We start from the raw sequence: 7,993 nt of genomic DNA, 5'->3' as shown, positions 1-7,993 counted from the left end.
GAGACCATTGAAGTAAAGATAGGTTGAAAAATGTGTTAGCCCCATGATCTTATTATTGTATTATGGCCTGCATGATTCTGTCTCATGCCCCACTGATATTAGTAATGAGTTAGAGTCATCAAATCTATTGTTGTTTCTATGGCCTGCATGATTCCGCCTCATGCCCCACTGGTCATAGCGATAGACAAGATCTAATATGTTCATTAGATTTACCTTTATTAAATGGTTAAATGATGATGAGCCGCTTATTCTATATAAAAGGGATTTGGTTACTTGCAGTCATTGGCTTAGCATAAATTAATCATTGTTGACATCTTTTTGCCATTGACTAATGTTTGTCTAAATAACAAGATCTATCCTGAGCGACAACCGATTTACCTTCCATAATTCTATGAGCTTTAATTGATTTATTCTTATGAATATGTTGGAATTGACTATTTAGTCAATTTCCTTCTGTATCGGCTCTCAGAGCCACACATTTGGGACTGTTTGGCAACACTGACATGTTCTGCCTTAAATTACTGGTTAGCTTTCTCTCCTTATCAATTGTAGGGTCAAATTGACTAGCATGTCTCGGGAGGAGTGTGCAGGATTAACCATCCCTACACTGAAGCTAGGTGGATCTCCAGCTCCATCGAGCGGACCCTTCTGGCTTGCTCATGTGCCCTCAGCATGGGACAAAATTTCATGTCGACAGCTGCTTCTACAATTGCCATTAGGAGCTAATCATCGCCATTGGATCATAAGGCAGTGGAATGGAGGGCTGCCCGACGCCCCCTAGCGCCGCCCGACACCCTAGGTGCTCCACCGACCTTGCCACTGCCTACAAATACCCCTCCCCTCACTATATACTATAAATAGTGGATGTGGAGCTCGGTGGAGAAAGGCCCCATTCATTTCCTGGCTCTCTAAGCTTTTCTTAGCTTTCTAGCTTAACATTAGCTATGGAGTAGTAGTTTAGTAGTGGAGTAGAGCAAGAGCAGAGCTTTTCGGAGTCTAGAAGAGTCTTCTAGGTCTGGTATATCTCTTTTGTAATTCTTTCATTTCTACATTACTTTATTTAGTATTTATTTTGGTACTTTATTCTAGTATTGCCTGCTTTACTTTAAGTACTTAGTCATTAGTGTTCATCATTAGTGAGCTTAGGTGCTTGTTGTTTAGCATTAGTAGCATATGTTATCTTATCATTAGTAGTCTTTTGTTAGTGTGGTTCCACCGTCTGGTTAGGGTGCTTTGATATTATTTCATCAGAGCTCGGATTGAAGTAGTAAGTTTATATATTAAGCATGGTGCTTAGGCTATAGATTACCTGTGGATATGACTAGGCCTCCGGAAAGATTATGGTAGGTGATAAGTGGTGATAGCCTTGTCCATCCTCTGTGTTCCACTATGATAGGTCTACTTATTAAATCATAGGGCTCGTGGCAGACCTTGTCTATTTAACTCTCCTAGTTGGTAGGCGGGCTGTGCCCCAAAGTACTATCGTATTTCTCCTAGTTATTTGTTTACCCTTAGTTACTAGAAAGATATATCGCTCACTCTCCCACCTAGCTATCTCTGGTTAGCTTGTGTTTAGTAGTTAGTATAGGTTGTTCACACTCATCCTTCACCTACCTAGGATCACCTCAAGCCTACCTTTAACAAAGCCTAGTCCACGTATAAATTCTAGCCTTCTGCCTTCCTATGGGATAAATTATAAATTTGTCACTCGGTACTCACCGAGCTAAGTGCTATGCGATAGTTCTGTGCACTTGCGGAATCCTCCAATAGCCATTAAGAAATATTAATAATCATTTCTAGCGCCATTGCTGGAGAAGGCAACTAGCATCGAATTTATAAGGCTAAATTTGTTAGCTAGGTTCTTGTTAGTTATCCTTGTTAGTTTATCCTTTTTTCCTCATATCCTATCACTTCCCTACATGATCATGGGTGATAAGTCCATTCATGATTTTTCTACACCCTCGGCTGCTATTGTAGCCACTAGACCCAATGTTATCAATGGAGACACTAACTTTGAGCTTAAGCCAGCATTAATTACGATGGTTCAAGCTAGTCCATTTTGTGGGAAAGCCCACGAGGATGCAAATGCTCACCTCCAACATTTCTTGGAGATTTATAGCACATTCACCATTAAGGGAGTGAGCCAAGAGGCTATACGTCTTCGTCTTTTCCCCTTCTCTTTGTTACAAAAGGCTAAGCAATGGTTTTATTCTAACCGCAACGCTGTAGATACCTCGGACAAGTGTTCCAATGCTTTCCTAGTTAAGTTTTCCCCATAAAGAAGACTAATGCTTTGCGTAATAAAATCTCTAGTTTTCAACAACTAGCAGATGAGTCAATTCCTGAGGCTTGGGAACCAATGCAAGAGTATGTCTCTGCATGCCCACACCATGGCATGGAAGACTGGCTTTTGATCTAGAACTTCTTCCATGGATTAGTGTCGTTAGATAGGATCCATTTAGATGCTGTTGCTGCTGCTGGTGCATTCTTTTTGCTAAGTGTTGTAGATGCAAAGACACTGATCGAGAAGATGGTCTCCAACCAAGGATGGAGCGATGATTGACTCCAACCCTGTAAACAAGGTATGCATTCAATTAAAGAAATTGATATGCTTGTAGCTAAGATGGATCTACTCATGAAGCGAGTGGAACATTATGAGAAGATGAGTGCCCAAGAGACACTCAAAGCAATGGATTCCCACATGACTTATGAAGTCTGTGGAGATGTTGGACATTCGGGCAATTCCTGCCTCGAAACCCAAGAGGACCTCAACTTCATCAACGTCGACAATGGGTTCCACCCACAATATCAAGGCTAGAATCAGTGCTCCAACAACCAAGGAGGTAATAATTATTACTCCTTCTCGTTTGAATAATCAAGGTAATAATAGTTTTGCTTTCTTGAAAGAACTTGTTTATGGTCAAAGTAGAATGATTGATAGCATAAATAAAAGGTTACATGCTCATGACATGATGTTGGAAAACATAAATGCTAAATTGGATAAATTTTCTTCTGTCTTAAAGAATCAACTTAGTTTTAATAAGATGATAGAAACCTAATTAGCTCAAATTGCTGCTGCTACCCCATCCTATGAAAAAGATAGAATTCCTGGCAAACCTGAGGGAACAATGGAGACATCCAACCTTGTTACTGCAAAGTATGGCTATGCTTTAAATTCTTGGGGTTTATATTTATTAGATTCCCCATTTACCATTAAGAAAGGTGATCCCGGCACTCCCATGATTACCTGCTCCATTGGAACTCATACTTTTCATAATGCCATTTGTGATCTAGCCTCTAGTGTTAACATAATGTCTAAGGCAACTTATGATAAATTGTTCTACACTACCTTAGCGCCAACTTCAGTTTACTTACAGCCAGTGCACCAATCTACCCGTTATCTCGAGGGTGCAGCCATTGATTTATTTGTAAAAGTTAGGAGTGCTTATGTTCGTATAGATTTTATGATCTTTGACATGGGTAACACTAAGGATACACCTTTAATCCTTGGTTGTCCTTTCCTTAACACTGCAAATGCTTGCATATATGTGGCTTTTGGGCAAATCCAATTCCACTTTGCTAGAAGAAAAGAAATATTTGCTTTTGCCTCTAGACAACCCCTCTTTGATGAGAAACAGGTAAAGAAGAAGCATCCAAAGAGAATCAAGATGAAGAAACCAAAGCCGATTGAAGAGCCAGAGAAACCTATCAAGAAGAAGAAGAATAGAAAGAGATGGTGTAAAAAGAAAGATCTATCCTCAAACTCATCATCCCTTGATCCTGATCTTGACAAGGCCTCCGAGGTAGAACAAGAGGAAACGCCTCTGCCTAAGGACAAATGGCCTTGAGCCCGACAAAAGGTAAGTTTTCTATTTCTTGCATTTATTTACCACATTTCGTTAGTTGCATTTCATTTCCAATAAAGTTGCTTCACATTGCATGATAGGTTAGTTGCATTTAGCTACTCTAGGTTAATAAATAAAGTTATGTAGTAGCTAATGCCTGATAGGATAGATATGCATTTAAAGCAACACATATAAAAAAATATTTAGTAATAATGAATAAAATTCAGTAGCATCCCTGTTGAATAAGTTATCTAGTAGTTATAGGTTTAGCTAGTTATTTATGCATTGTTATAGTATTAGTTAGTCAATAAAGAAAAGAATCAAAAGAGCCGCCAGAAGACATTCCAACCTATGCAAAAGGCAAGCTTGGGGGAGACAACTCTCCCCACTCAGGTATGAAAATCTTGAACCCTCTCTTTACATTCATGTTTGCTTTATATTTTAATATTTATGATCATAGAATGTAGAGAGGAGTGCCTTTAAATTATTTCAAGAGAAACTCTGCTCTAATAAAATGATGATAAATTATTTGGAGATAATGAATAGGTGCTCTGTGATACTTTGCAAAAGCCTGTGATACAACCTTATACTTCTTAAGTTTTGAGAATGATAAACTTAGAGTTTGTCTTAAGTTGAATGCTTTCGTGGGTTGCAAATGCTATAACCAAGAATAGGCTTTTGTGAGATATGTTATATGCCACAATTAGAGTAAATCTTTGAACCTATTTGAGGAATAGTAAAGACAACTTGGAGTTTTGTTTTGCAAAATGCTAATCTCTCTTGCTAGAAGTTCCTCAATGGTGATAAATTCCTACCAGAGCCAAATACTTACATACACAATCATACATGATAAAGCCACCATAAAAAGCTGCTTGTTTCTTTTGAGCTTTTCAAGCCTTATTGATCTGAGTAGAGAAACTTTTCATGCTTTTTGATCAAGATCATGTACACCCACATATTTATGCTATTCTTACACTAGGGATATGCATCCATATATGCATTCCATTCATTATTGCTCTATGAGAATCAAAGTTACCTCTCTATACTATCTTACATCAAAAGAGAGGCATGGGCTATAGAAAAAAAGAGAGAGAATAAAAGAGCAAAAAGCTCTAGTGTTCAAGAGAGAGAGAGAGAAAGTGAGAAAAAGAAAGTAGCCATGCCCTCTAAAAAAGAAGCTAGAGAAGGAAAACTTTTTAAAGGAGTACCACTTCCACCAAATATACCATCCACATGCACCTCTTGATAAATTTGTATGATTTGTTGCTCCTTGTGATCCAAGTGTTTGACTTAGCAATAGATTCAATTCAAGTAAGCTATGCTTTTACCCCTACCTTGAGCTCCACAACAGCTTTAGGATAGAAATTAAGGCTAAAATTTATGTCCTTGGTGAGGATTTCAAAACACCATTGAGTGACTTGAGTGTACCATCTGAGGAACTTAGGCAAGTTTTCTTTTCAAATGATGTGAAAACCTCTAGGAAGTTTGAGCTAAACCAAAGTAGGCAAAAAGTATCTATCTAGCTACACATTCTTGCAACTGTTTGTATCAAGGTGAAAGCTATAAGTCCCACATTGCTAAGATTGATGGTGAAATTTCTAAGTGCTAACATTTTCAACTCAAGAGATAGTATTTGTCTATATACAAGTCTTTGCAGGGCGTTACATAGTAGCAACTCTTGATCCAACACCTATTCCATTCTAAACCTGCATCTTTGCTGAGGACAACAAAGGGGCAGCTTGGGGGAGCTTGTTGACGGTCACTAACACCCATTTTGACCATCAACATTCCATCCAAAAGCATGGCAAAGTGAGGTAAATCATCATCACATATGTAGAATTTTGTTTATAATTCACCTAGTTCCACTTGTGCTTGTAGAATTATTTGTATGCAGGAAATATAGCAAAGTTTGGCCAAAATGGTGACAAATATGGACCCTTTGACAAATAATTCACCTAGTTCACCGATCTATGGGAGCTCCCCAGAAGCAATGCCAAGTGTTGATTTAAGTTGGTTCCAACCAAGGATCATGATGGAGAGGCCATGGATCCATGGGCCCATTGTCATAGGCTTGGAGCCTCTCCAATCGACTTACCTGCCAAATTTAGACATGTGCTACTTCTATAACCGCCATTGGGAACTAACCATGGCCGTTGGTGTAACACCCTAGGTGTTAGCCTTGCATAATTTGACTCGCATTGCATGAGCATGGAGCATTCATATATAAGCTTTTACAACTAAAACATGTGATTGAAACATATGCAACATTGCTTGTTATTTTATGTTTCCTTGTATATATGCATATGATCATGAGTGAATACATGTAAATGATGGATGTGAGTCACTAAAATATATTAGCTACACTTATGATGACTAGTGGAACAATATTCATGAAGATCATTTTGTCTAATCAAGTACTTAAGTGATGCTATGTGTGTTGAACTGGGAAGCTTTATGTGCAACTAATGTATGAAATGATTGTGTGACCTTATAAATAGCTTAAACATGTTTAGAATATCATTATGAACAACTTTGGTATTCATGGTTAGGGCTAAATTGGCCACTAAGTCATAGTTCATGTGTAAGTCATCTTTTGAACGTAAGGGGTTTGACCAAGTTTGAACCAAATGATAGAGACCTTGCATGGATGTGGTCACTAAAGCAAAGTTGTAGTATTTGATAAGGGGAACAACTTTTATGTTTGGGTCATAGACTAGTTTAGCTTCTAACATGCTTGAAATGGACTCACAAAAATCAACTTTTCATTGTTTTCATCACTTAGCAAAAATTTCCTAAGTTAGATACACTGACAGTATGACAACCTCAATTTTGGGATGATATTACTTGAGATTGGTTGAGAATTGAGACTAGAGTTCTAAACAAGAATTTGAGATGGTACTTAGGGCTATGATTTTTGTTTTAGAGTCAGTTGCTGAATCGCTTTGTATCAGGAGTAAATTCACCTTGAAATCATGCTGTCAGGTAGTCTTTCGGGGCGCTGATGACTGAATCAGCTGGCCATCGTGGCCGACCGGCAATAGGCACTGCCCACCGCGTGGTGACCAGCCATGGCCACGCGCCCCATCTGGTGGCCGTACACCGGCACCGGGCTCGCTCGTCAGGCATCGACGGCCAGCAAGCCACTAGCGATGCGTTTAAGTCACCACCGAGTCGGTCATTCACTCTCACTCGCCTCCTCGTGCTCCTTTGCTCACTGCGCTTGCCATCGCCATCGCAGCCGCTCCGTCGAGTTTGCCCGTGCTCACCGCCGCCCCATTCTCTAATCTGTTGCGCTCAGAGCTCTGCCTCACTCTGCCCTACCTTTCCCGCACTGCAGCGTCCACAGCCATGCCGTTGGTAAGCCATGTTTCGCTTTGTGCCACCACGGGTACATCCTTGCCGAAGCTCCGCCATGGCCGTCGCCATGGCCATGCTTCGTCAGAGCGCCTCAAGCCACCTAGGTCGTCTAGATATGTTCGCACGGTCACCGTGATGCTATAGCGCGCCTTGCCTGACTTCACCGTGGTCGGTGATGACCGGCGCACCACAGAGAAGCGCCGCCATGCCGCCATGGCTGGTGATGAGCATGCTCCGCCACACCTTCACTGACACCACCTAGGTCATTCGACGCGCATTGCTTTGTAGAACATGTAGGTCCACTTGCCGTGGCCGGTGAAGCTCGCCGTCGGCAAGCTCTAGCCTCGCAAGCATTGAGCAGCGCCGCTGCCCTGTTTCATTTCACTGACGCGTGGGGCCGACTGACAGCGGGTCCCAGTTGTCACTGACTGTACAACAGTAGGATAGTTCATTTATTTCCTGTTTTATGTGCAACTTTGAAAAATGAGAAGTCGAGTTGTAGAGATCCAAATATTGTGAACCAAATTTTGTAGTGTTCCTTAGGAAGTGTAGTATTTATGAAAAATATGATATTAGCATTTGTAGTAGAGTTTCTAGAAGATTTAAAATGAAACTTGAAATGTGTTTTTAAATGTATGTAAACTTGTTTAACTTATATCTAGAGTTCCTGTACTCTAGAAATTATGAAATTTATATGGTGAGCTTTTCTTGATAAGTATAAGATCTGGTAAAAATTTGAGGGTTAGTGCATGAATAGATTTTTAGTTATAGATTTTCCTTTTATAATTAGG

At 40.0% G+C, this 7,993-nt stretch overlaps 1 non-coding gene across 1 annotated transcript; it reads right to left on the bottom strand.

Annotated features, from left to right (window-relative positions):
- Positions 1–2,288: 2,288 nt before the first annotated feature.
- LOC136541005 (small nucleolar RNA R71) lies at positions 2,289–2,397 on the bottom strand. Its single transcript, XR_010780121.1, has one exon. It is a non-coding gene; the product is annotated as a small nucleolar RNA R71 (small nucleolar RNA).
- Positions 2,398–7,993: the final 5,596 nt, after the last annotated feature.

Source organism: Miscanthus floridulus, chromosome 2 (assembly GCF_019320115.1).
Source record: "Miscanthus floridulus cultivar M001 chromosome 2, ASM1932011v1, whole genome shotgun sequence".
Lineage (NCBI taxonomy): Eukaryota > Viridiplantae > Streptophyta > Magnoliopsida > Poales > Poaceae > Miscanthus > Miscanthus floridulus.
This window is presented reverse-complemented; position numbering and strand designations above follow the sequence as displayed.